This window comes from Microchirus variegatus (assembly GCF_963457635.1).
Source record: "Microchirus variegatus genome assembly, chromosome: 20".
Classification (NCBI taxonomy): domain Eukaryota; kingdom Metazoa; phylum Chordata; class Actinopteri; order Pleuronectiformes; family Soleidae; genus Microchirus; species Microchirus variegatus.
Window position 1 is genome coordinate 17,617,014 of NC_139821.1, and position 12,654 is coordinate 17,629,667.

At 37.5% G+C, this 12,654-nt stretch overlaps 1 protein-coding gene across 1 annotated transcript in view; it reads left to right on the plus strand.

Moving 5' to 3' along the window:
* Positions 1-4,753: 4,753 nt before the first annotated feature.
* mpped1 (metallophosphoesterase domain containing 1) overlaps positions 4,754-12,654 on the plus strand; it is a gene marked incomplete at its 3' end in the record, with an annotated part of 101,017 nt that continues 93,116 nt past the window's right edge. The window contains exon 1 of the mRNA XM_083907047.1: positions 4,754-4,813. The remainder of the gene's footprint in view (positions 4,814-12,654) is intronic.

Below are 12,654 nucleotides of genomic sequence, written 5' to 3' on the forward strand. Positions count from 1 at the left end.
CAGAATTTTCCAACCTTTTAGTTCAGATTGATGATTTTAGTTCACTTGAAAAATATTTGTTTACCAATTAAAAAAAATACAGAAAAAGAAATACAAATATGGCTGTAAACGCAGCATGATATACAAATGTGCTCGTCACAATTGTTTGTGATTTGGGTTACAATAGTTTGCCATCCTTCAAATCTGGGTCCCCATGTAGAAAGTTTGTGAAAATCTTCCATAGAGGTTTCATTTGGAATGCTGTGCACTTTTGATATACTGCATTGTGTTGGAGTTGATTAGTTGCGTAGTGTAACATACCGTTACACTTAGTTGCTACACATTTCTCACACTGTGTGCAGTAAAATCTGGATAATGTTTAGTTTTCCAGCCAGCCATTCAAGCACCAGCCAACCAAATCATGTAATAGAAAAATTCAGCACATTTGTAGCCAATTAGGTCTATGTTTTTAAAATCAAACAGTTCGCCATCCAATGTAGCAACATTTGCAACTGTACACCCACTTTTAAGATGTATGAGTGAAACATGTAAGACTGCTCACGCATGTAGTCACGCATGTAGCCAAAAAAAACTTTAGCAATGTATGCTATGTGAAACTGACAAAACAATTTTGACTTTATATCACATAGCTAATCAAAATGAACCGATTGGGATGAATAAAAACATTGACAAAATGTACAATTTCTGTTACATTTCTGAGCATAATATTCTATCTCCTGGTCCATTTAACTGTCATTGTACTTCTGCAGTTACTAGCAAGCGGGTTATGTGGATGTTGTTGGACAAATTTGTACTCTTTGTATTCGTGAATAAGTGGTCCAAGACAGGGCAATGAAAGTGAGTAAGCATCTCGACTGAGGGACTTTTCAAGTATCTTCACATTCATTCCATATTAAACTGAAATGCAACCAGCAGAGGAAATCAAATATCTCATGCTTTGGAGAAGAGTCAGTGCTCACATGAATTAAAATGGCTGAAACTATCAAATATTTTCCTGAATAGCACTGAGCTGCTCACAGTCCACACCTTTGAACAATAAGACTGTTAACAAAATTGAACATTTTGTGAAAAATTGTATATTTGTATTGGAATTGGCTGATAATCATCTATTAGAGTAGATATACATTTTATGTACCATAACCCTAAATGTCTGTCAGATTATTTTCCAAAATTAAAGGATTGTGTTAGGGTGTTGTTCCAAGCCTTTACTAAATTGCTGCCACACAGATGTAGGAATTGTTCACTATGGTGTTATGAAAAGAAGTACATGAAATGTTCTAAAATGTATAATTGACTTTTTTTTTCTTCCTGAGAATGTATTATGTTGTGAATGAATGACGTGTGTGTATTTGAGATGGAATGTGTGAGCAGCAGGTGTGTGTGAGTGTGTGAGCAATGAGTTGTGTGTGTGGCGACTGTGATAACGAGACTGTGTGTGTAGTCCATTTTTGTAGAGGAATAATTTTAACGTTTGTTTTAGTCAGTTGTACCCAAAGAGAGAAACTGTAACACAGTGTTGTGCCATTGTTTGGTCCATGAAACCAATACTGAAACCTCCAATACTGAACAAATTAAAACAGTAACAGAAAACAGACTGAACTTTTGTTGTCTCTTTTGTGTGTCCACACTCATAGTCTGAACAAAGGAGCACTGAACTTTCCACACAATACGCCTTCAGAGAAATTTAGCTGACTCCACTATGGGGTGCTTATCTTGAAGTAAGACAATCTGCACAGGCTGGGAAAAACTTAATCTACAAGTATTATACAGTAGCAGCCCAAAAACTACAGCCCAGGAGACTGACTGGATTGTTTCACATGAGACTTTTGGATCAGAAATGTGTGTAAAAAAGTTTCTGTAGAACTCTGTGCTGCCAAGAATAGAACACTTTGCGTACTTCCACTCTTCCGGATACTATTGCCCTTGCCTGCACTCTCATGTTTTTTAGGGACACATGAGTGCAGAAGTCAACATTGTGTGTTTTATCTCCTGTACTTAGACTGTGGCGGACCACAAAAACATGAATGAGCCCTCTTTTTTCACACTTTGCCTCCTCATAGGGCCTCCAGAGTCCCAAATATAAGGAGAGATATTTAGCAGAGTTGGTTCAGGGGGTTGGTGCATGAGTTACCTGTTGTGGTCATTGTGTCTCAAGTACCAGTATTTGTGTGTAAACAATTGAGAAAAACTGTAAGCACACTTTTGTTTGTGAAAAAAATAATTGCATCATTGATGATGAAGTTCATCAGGTTTTCAAGAGCGCACACAATATTCTGGATTAACATAGTTGGAAATAATACAGATTTAGCAGCATTAAATAGTGAGACTCACGATCACTCCAAAATCTATAGGAGATGTCACAATAAAAACAATATGTTTCTGTATTAATTTTTACAAAAACTACAGTATAGTACAGTCAACATACAGTTCACAATGTATATGTTGGATTTTATAATGCACCTCTTTTGCTTTGTTTGAAATACAGTATTTGTGGGCTAAAGGTTTATGTCCTCAATTTGAGACAATAAAACTTTAGAAATGTTGGCCTCTTGGAAAACATTTTTTTGAAAAAACTGGCGTATATGTTTATTATTTAATTTTCTATCTGTTATTCCTGGCAGGTAGACCACTCAAGTGGTTTTTCAGTTCCAGTTGAACAAACGCAGTTTAATTGTGGTTTCATGAATCGTCCAGCAGATGGCAGAATCACCCAGACTGTGACTTTGGATGCTTCTGCTCACTGCGACTATGAGGATGGACTCATCTCTCAGACTGTTTGTTTAGCCCATTATCAGCCTGAGTCCAAGTCCAATAACATGCAGATAAATAGGTGCAGAGGCAGTGAAAAGCTGTTCTGTAGCAGTTTGCCTGATTATCTCATTTACTGCAAGTAAATGATAAGGAGAAATCCAATCTTTTTTTGTTTTCTCTTATTTATTGATCTTTTTTTCTATTTTGCATACATACAAGAAAGTGATGTCCTGGTAACTATAGAAACAATAGGGCTAACATACACTTGTATCACAAAAAATAAACTCTGCATTCATAATAATACAGCATATTTCAAACTTTTGATATATGCATCAGAATGGTTCTACTTTCAGAATACGGTTTGACAACCATCTTCTTGGTTATGTTAATATGCAGGTTCTTTTTTTGTGTCTCTGACTAAAAGCTTATTTTCTTTTCCCTGTCCATGGTGGTCTTTTGCAATTTCAAAACAAACATATTTCTTCTACCACTGGAGTGAAATAATTCCACTTTCAGGATTTTGAGAAATGTGGCAGAAATTAGACAAAAGAGGCACATTCATGCTCTGACATCAACTAGGTAAAGGAACATTAAATATGTAAAAGTAGTCTTTGAATTACAATTGTTAAATTACAATTTTACAATTTTTACTGAAAAAAACATGACTAGATCTATTAAGTAAATTAATCATCTGTACCGTATATTAAAAAAATCTCCATTAAATCAATTTCAACAAAACAAATTATGCAAATGTTAAATAATATTGACAATTCTATGAATATCATACTTTAAACAAACAGTCCAAAAGCAGTATATGTTATAAATACTGAGAGATAATATTGCCATGCATGATGAATAAGTCACTAATATGCTGATGTATTATTTGGCAAACTGGACACTCACAAGAGACCGTAGGTGTGAGTGTGAGAGTGAATGGTTGTTTGTCTCTACGTGGCCCAGTGATGGACTGGTGACCTGTTCAGGGTGAACCCTGCCTTTCGCCCTATGTCACCCTCATGTGGGGGATAAAGCTGTGGAAGATGGATGGATGGATGGATTGGAAAATCCATATTTAAACGTGTGCATTGTAAATACAGCATATGTTTAAACTGTTCCATTCTTCAGGTATATAATTGTTATTGTACATTTTGAAATGTATTTTCTGTTTCTTTTATATTACTTATTTTATGTCAGAATGTAGTACTGTCTGCTCCCAAAGTGTGGGAGCTTTTAGAAGTAAATGTATACCTCTGAATAGATTTCCTTTACAAATTATCACACAAAATATTTTCTTTTCTTTACTTCTTACCACTGAAAAGTGGCATTTATAGATTTTTTTCGCTAATAAATGTGTTGTGTGTGTGTGTGTGTGTGTGTGCGTGTTTGTGAATTATATGTAATCTGAGTGCAAGACCCCTGATTTAAATCTTCATGAGAGAGACAGAATGTGATCAGTAGTGACAGATTTTTTTTATTTAGGAGGGGATGAGTCCAGAAGGCATCATTGGGCCCCATATAAGTGTTATACTTAGGCTGACAATATGGGTTTACTGTGGTTTTCATGGTGGTTTCACTTCAAGCCCAAACCGTTTCGAGGCTACCTGGGCACTAGGCGGGTACGAAATGGGCATTATGCAGGTCTCATATGATTCTCAGTAACCCTGGTGAGGTCATTCTGAAAACCATGGTCAAACCCGTTTGGGACCCAAACTGTCAGCTCTAATTGAACCCTAATGAGATCCACACGGACATAAGCTTCGAAATGAGCAGCGGTGATTTGGGACTGTGTGCCCGGAATGAGCTGTGGCAGAGCCGCGGCGCGCCGCAGCTACCCCGAGTCCTCCCTTCTTCCCTCATCTGCCAAACACACACACGGAGAGAGAGAGGGGGAGTGAGAGAGAGAGAGAGGAGGCGGATCTTCACCACGCTGCACCGGTGCACCACGGGGTGCGCATTCAAACTGACCAGCGCGTCTCTCACTCAGCAGCAGCATCAGCAGACACTCGAACCTCAACTGCAGCTTCTGAGATCAGGAGAACTAGAGAACAGCAGCAGGTAGCAGGTAGGTTCCATTTTCTTCTCCATTATCTGCATGCGTCCATGCTGTTAATATACAGCAGAGCTTTTCACTGAGCTGTGTTTCTGCTCAGGTTAGTGAGGTTTACTGTGGTCAGCTCAGTTGAACTCTCTGCATTCACCCACATATACGCAACTCTCCAGCAGCAATGCTTTAATGTTAGATCACATTTCAGGAGCAACACATCACATCTAAAGGGCAATGTAGTGTGAGCAGCAGCAGCAGCTGCTGGTGCAGTCACTGGGTTCAAATGTCTGAAAAGTTTGAATTCAGCTTCCATGTGCTCAGGAAAAACACAACTGCTGCAGAAATACTGTAGCTTCTGTTGCAATTTGGCAGATTAAAATAAAACAATAACAGCACAATGTTTTTTTGTTTTTTGTTTTTCTTTATACAAAATTCACAACATTTTTCTTAAATAAAGAACTTAATGGAACATTTAAATTTACCAAACTGCCAAGGTGAAAATATAATTTATGCCTATATGATAAAAGTCAACACCACTTGTTTCCCCTCTTCCCCCCCTTAGTATTCTGATTATTTTTGTTTTAAGGAAATTTCTGCTTGCAGAAATCTCCACTCAAACCACTCGTATGTACTGAAAAATAGGGACACAAGACAACAACATTAATGTACCTGATGGTACACATTTTGAGAAAGTTATCTTTGTTAGTACAATGCTGTGCTTGGAGATGCCAGAAATGTTCCTATTGACAACCAGAAAGTCTCCAAAGTGAATAGAAAAAGGAAAAAAATGTGTACCAAGGTTACAGACACACATGTCCTTAAGGGTTCTGAATTGCACTTAAAATGGCCAAATTTCATGCGGTACTTTCATTAATCGGGAACACTGTCAGCGACAAGCATTTGTACCCGTTTATACACACCAGGGCTGCAATGATTGTTTGATTATTAATGGATTACCATATTAATCGCCACCTATTTTGATCATTGATTTATCGATTAGAGACTTTTTTCAATATTTAATATAAGCTTTCTGATTTTTCAGCTTCTTCAGTGTGAATATTAGCTGGTTTCTTTACTCTATATATTAAAAAACACTAATTAAAAGTGAATAATTTTTGTTTGTGTACAAAGCAAGACATTTGTGCAAATAATAATTCTTATATTATTATATATATAATATTTTTCAACATTTACTGATATTTTACGAACCAAACAAGTAGGAAATAATCATAATGATCAAATGATGTCATTTATTTACATAACTGTCAAAATATTTGACTGAAAAATAAGGAAGTTAAGATAAAGGTGTTCAAGTTAAGGAATAAAAAGCACCTGGTTGAAGAAGATCATGGTTTTTCCTCATTTTTTGTGTCATCATTCAGTAAATGCAGGTTAAAAAAGAAAACAAGATAACATACAGACCGAGTGACCCAGCTGCAGAAGTCATTTAGTCTCTTCTGTAGTGAAATTTATGCAAAATAAATACACATAAAAGTTAGAATGGGACCATACTCATCGGACAGATAATACGAAAATCATATATATTTACAATAAATATATATATATAATAATCAGCAAAGGCATTGTAGCAGAGTCATGTTGTGGGCTGTTTAATTCTTCTTCATGGGATAAGAATATTTGTTACACAGTTGGAAAATTATGTCTTTGACATCACTTGAAATGAGAACAAATGTGTTGTTGACCACTTCATAGTTTAAAAGGTCTAAAAATCTGACTTATATCAATATAAGACCATGAAAAAGTGGTATCCTGCCAAAATAATAATTGTAGAAGGCACATGTATTGTAACATGAAGCAAGATATTGTCTTAGACTTTGAATGTCGTGATGAGGCATCGATGATGACTTTTCCTGGTTTGGAAAGACTATTCATAATATCATCATATTTATTACACTGAAAGTGTGTGAAATACGCTAGTAAATATTATATATATTGATACAAAAATACATGAAATCCACAAAATTCGCTTTTTAAAAAGTCACTTATGAGATCTGTGCTATAGCATAATTTTGCCATATTATTTTAGTCAATTTCATTGTTTCTAACACAAGCAAATATCCTTCATTTAACATTGCAAAGGGAAATAACTAAACCAGGTATTATCTGAACTGAAAGGTAATAATAACTGTATTTTTGGGATGTAATACATATTATAAACAGGAGACATTTTATTTTAGTGTATGTACAGTGTGTTGTCACTCTATGCTGAGTAGCACAAACATCTAAGAAACATCAAAGAAACTGTGTGCAGCTTTATATCCTCATATATCTTATTTATCTCGTTATACTGTTAATACATTTTAAAGCCAATATTGGCTGATACCAATATCGTGGATGCATAATGCCGTACAGCCCAATATAGAACATTTAGTCTGAGTGAGTTTGACTCACCTTCACTCAAACATTTTGACTCAAATGCCTGAAACAATTTGGTAAAATTTGACATTCAAATGTTTTTTGCATCGCCCATAGTTTGACAAACAAGTGAAATTGCAATGTTTTTCGTAATGTAAATAAAGCGAGAGAGAGAGCTGTATAAAAACTGCTTGCTAAATGCGAAGAAGAAGAAGAGAGAGTATCAATCAGACTCTCTTCTCTTCCTGCATTTATCAGCTGCTCTACCAACTCTATAAGAGAAACACTTCAGTACAGCTGGATCTTTGTGTTCTGGTCTTTTCTCTGGCTGGGTTACAGATCGGACTTGTGGCCGATTTGATTCAGGAGACCCCACTTTAACTGAGTGTCTCCTCTTCACACATTAGGGTGGGAGAATATTTAGAGCAAACTTTTGCTTTCCCTCGCAATATTTGACGTTCCCTCCCAAGCTAAACACGCTCTGTGTTATTTCATGAAAGCACGACAAAAATTATGTTTCTCTGCAAGACTGTTAAACAAATGTTTGATACCTCTCCTTCCTCCAGGCACTTTTTGTTCAGACAGTGCTCAATTTGGACTTTCTTTCTCTCCTGTTTATCCGTTTTCCTTGTTTCCTGCTTTATTTTGTAGTTTTTTTCCTTGTGTGTACCTTGTTAAGTTTTTCTTCCTGGCGTGTCTTCCCTCTTGCTTGTCTGGCCTGCCCTAATAAATTTCACCTTTGTTTGATTAGTGTGTTTCCCCAGTGCATTTAGTGCTCCCCAGTGTCTTTTTTAGTTCATTTATTTCAGTTAACACCTTTTAGAGATTTTAATGCTTTCTTGTTCCTGTTGCCCATGTTTCAGAATATTCTCGTTGTGTTGTACTTTTGCCTTTCCTTCCTCCTTTGGATATTTTTTTTTCCTTTGTGTGTTTTTTTTGCCTGCATTTATGAAACAACTGCATTTACCTCTCAATTTGTCTCAGAATTCTGATTATGCTAACCCTTTTCTCTGAATTGTGAAATAATTTAATGTCAGAATAGTGGATTTGTTTTATTATAAATCTTAAACCTTCACTAGGGTTGTTGTTTTTAAAACAATTGTTAACCTTTGTAAGATAGATATGTAGTATAATTACACAAACATTTGTTCCTGGCATTTATAAATAACACATGACATAACATTGATTAAACATGTGACATATCTATTATACTTCTCTTAATAACTCTTTCAGCTTTAGTTGTAGAGGTATGAATCAGAATCTCATGATTTGATTAGATTCCTTGGTCACCATTCGATTCAAAATAATTGTTTCATTCAGAATTGATTCAGCACATATTTGAGGGTCTACTCTGCTGTCGTATCAGAGTAAAGTGCTCAAGTACAACATTTGAAAAAAAAACAAAAACATTTATTTAAGCTAAAATGTTATATGAGGGTATGACATACCTTGGCTCGATTGGAAGATATTTTTTTTTCTACAAGGGTGCAGGACTTTAGAAAATGTGCTGCCAATCAAAATGTTATTTAAATAACAATTTTAGGAAGTTTTGAAAAGATTTAGAATGTTTAAGGATAAGAATCATGAAAACAATTCTAACTCTTTACTTTCTATTAACGCAACCCCATGATAAAATGTTGACACCAGACGGTTTGTTTTTTGAGAAAGGGCTGGAACTAGCATCCACGTTAACCGCTTTAGGAGCTGCTTTACAGTTGTTTAGCGGCATTGTTCAGTATTTTCAGAGGCTCGTTTCATTAGAGTTCCAGATCCTGTAGGATTAGGTTCAGCTGCTTGTGTTTGGGATCCAGTTCAAAATATCTGTTTATTGCTGAGCTGTGAGGACAATTATAAAATCCTCTTCCTCATCCTCTTCACCCCTCACAAAAGACAGTGCAAGTAACATTTGCAGACTTCTTTGCATAGGATTACATGATAACAGTCGCTCTCGACAGCTTATTATAAATAATGCCACAAAAAAGGAAACAAAATGTGCAGATTATTTTAGATTTTTTTTAAGAGGCTTGTGTTTAACTTTTCTCAATTTATCTTGTGCTGAGACCTGAATCTAAAACTCAGCTGCTAAACTTTTAACATATCAGATAAGAGACAAGACCATATCAATATCCTTGCATTGCTTCACTGGTTTCCTGTCAAATTTAGATTTGATTTTAAAAATGATCTTGCACCTATATAATTGAATTATTTGCAGCTCATGAACCAAGCCGTTGCCTACGCTCCTCAGAACTGAGCCTCCTCACTGTTCTTATTTAATGACATTTTACATTTTGCATTCACGTTTTACTGTTTTATCTCTACTGTGTATTTTTTATATACTGTGTTTAGGGCTGCAACTAACAATTATTTTCACAATCTATTAAGCAGTCATTTTTTTCCCTCAGTTAATCGAGTGCTTGTTTGGTTTCGTAAATGTTGATCAGTGTTCACCAAACATGGAAATGATGATGTTCTCTAATGTTTCAAAATTATTGAGTTTTGAGTTTTAATGATTTCTTTGTTTATATGAAGCAAATAAATCAGCAAATATTCACATTTTAGAAGCAGGAAACTCAGGATGATTGATTTTTTATTATTGAAAATACACTCAAAGTGACTCATCGTTTATCAAAATAGTTGACGATCATTTAGTAATGGATTAATAATTGATTAATTGAATAATCCCTATTTGTGCCTTTTTACATTGACTGTGTGCACTATTTTTGATTTTAATTTCTTGTAACTGTGTTTTGAAAAGTGTTATATAAACATATTATTATTGTTATGAACTGCATTTGATAAAGAGATTTGGAAAGAGTTAGAGGTAAACCGAATTGGGTTTTTCTGTGGCTGAATCCAGCCATCTATTGAGCTGATTTTCATTTTTTCCTCCATCTGATAAAATAAAATAGTTGAATAATATCAAATAATAATAATAATGGTGGCTTAATGCTGCACTACAGTATTTACAATAAAAATAATATATAAACTAAACATTACAACCAAAACAAAAATAACTTCAGGATTTTGATCTATGAATTGAACAACATTTACTTAGTTTTTGAGAGTAAATCTGTAATTTACATAATTTTTTGCCAATCATTACAAAATGCCAAATTTGGTCCTGGTTAATAGGCTCAAAGGATTAAAATACATTTCTCATTAAATTATTTCTATTAAAAAATTCTAATTTTGTTATTTTATTTCGTAAAGATATGCTGTATTTATTTAGCACAACATTGCTAGTTCTGGCCAAAGTCAAAATTATTTGGATCAATATTTAGGTCATGATTATTAATGCCTATTCTTCACTAATGGGGACAAACTGCTTTGGTTTAAATGGTTTTGGTGTACTTTGATGTTCAGCCAATGAACAAATGTGGGTGTTAGCCTCAAAAGATTTGCATTTTTTTTTATAAAAATAATATGTGTTTTTCGCAAATAAAATGGTTGTCCTGTTGTCCACATGATGGAGAAAATAGATACATTAAAATATGCCTGTACAGACCTGCATACAGACAAAACACAGTTATTGCCTGCACTCCTGAAACACATCCCTGAAGCATGCTGGGATTCCAGACCCAGCAGTGTGAAATGTGTATCTGTCACGTCAGTGTGCTGTCAGCGTGTGAGGTCGCAGTGAATGAGGAATGGAGATGGCGTGCCGACATCGCACGGCAGTCCCAGCGTACTTTGCCAAGAATTGTTGCTCCCCAAATTATCACCTCCTTCTCCAAGTGTCGCTGTCACTGCAGCAGCTCTCCGCTCTGCTCTGTCCAAACTGCCACAGTCTCCCAAAACTCAGCTGCGGTGCAATGTATTAATGGGTGAAACACACACACAAACACACACACACACACACACACACACACACACACACACACACACACACACACACACACACACACACACACACACACACACACACACACACACACACACACACACAATGGCCTCACACAGCAAGAATAGCCATTTTATTAATTCCGTATTGGAAAGCATGCAACTTTACAACTTTCGTTAAGCATAAATATTGTTTTGACTCATGATATCCTCTACACTAACAGGATAACTGACCACCACTTTCATTGAACTTTGACTCGTGACCAGACGATACAATACTAAGTATCCTGTCACGTCTTTCCCATAGTTTTAAGGACTGGACCCGAATGCAGACAGGACACGAGAGTAAAATGAACAGATATGATTTATTTAATCTAATATAAACAAACAGGAACGAGTGTGAGAATAGTGAGTGAGTGAGTGAGTGTCTGTGCAGGAACAGCTGCTTCAAGGCGAGAGTCGATGTTTGTGGTCGAGTTCCAGCCAGGAACAAACTCACTCAGAGTTGAAGTTGTGAGGAGAGGATTCCCAGGCTGAGGAAGATGTTAGTGATGGGATCGGCAGTTCATTTGAGTGTACTGAATCACTAGAATCCGTTCATTAAAATGATTCGTTCATAAGATTTGTTCACCGCGTATGTTGAGGGACTTGGGAAGTTTCAGACGGACGGAGGTGGGGTTGATGATGCGGTCAACCGTGAAGGGACCGATGAAGCGAGGAGCCAGTTTTCGGGATTCGACCTGGAGAGGGAGGTCCTTGGACGAAAGCCAAACCTTTTGGCTGGGTTGGTGGTCAGGTGCGGGGATCCGATGTCGGTTAGCTTGCCTCTGAGACTGCACCGAGGCTCGCTGAAGGGAGGCCTGCACCTGACGCCAGACCTCCTGACAGTGGCGGAGGTTCACCTGAACCGACAGCACTGCCACTTCGTCCTCTTGGAAGTGGAACAGTGGGGGCTGGTAGCCGAGGGAAGCCATAAACGGGTCGTTTATCGTCGAATCGTGTGTATACTCTACCCAGGGGAGGAAAGAGCTCCAGTCGGAGGGATGACGGGCGGTGACGCATCGCAGAGCACTCTCCATGCTTTGGTTCGCTCTTTCTGTCTGGCCGTACAACTGAGGATGGTAGCCGAAGGATAGGCTGGCTGAGGCCCCCCCAGTGCGGAACAGAAGGCCTTCCATACCTGGGATGAGAATTGGGGGCCTTGGTCGGAAACAATGTCTGAGGGGAACCCATGGAGTCTGAAAACATAGTTCACTAGTAGTTCCCCGGTCTCAGCAGCAGATGGCAGTTTAGAAAGGGGGATGAAGTGAACTGCCTTCGAGAACCGGTTGACCACGGTGAGGACGATGGTGTTGCCCTGGGAAGACCAGTGGCGAAGTCCACGGCGATGTGAGACCAAGGACGACGGGGAATGGAGAGCGGGTTGAAGACTTGCCTCGGGCGCAGATGGAGCAGGCGGAGATGAAGGTGGCAATATCCTCTGCCATGGAGGGCCACCAGAAATGTTGCCTGAGGAACTGCAGTGAGCGGGCAACACCAGGATGGCAGGTGAGTTTAGAGGAATGTGCCCACTGCAGAACCTCAGAACGAATGGTATCAGGCACGAACAGGCGGTGCGGAGGACCACCTGCGGGATCAGGTTC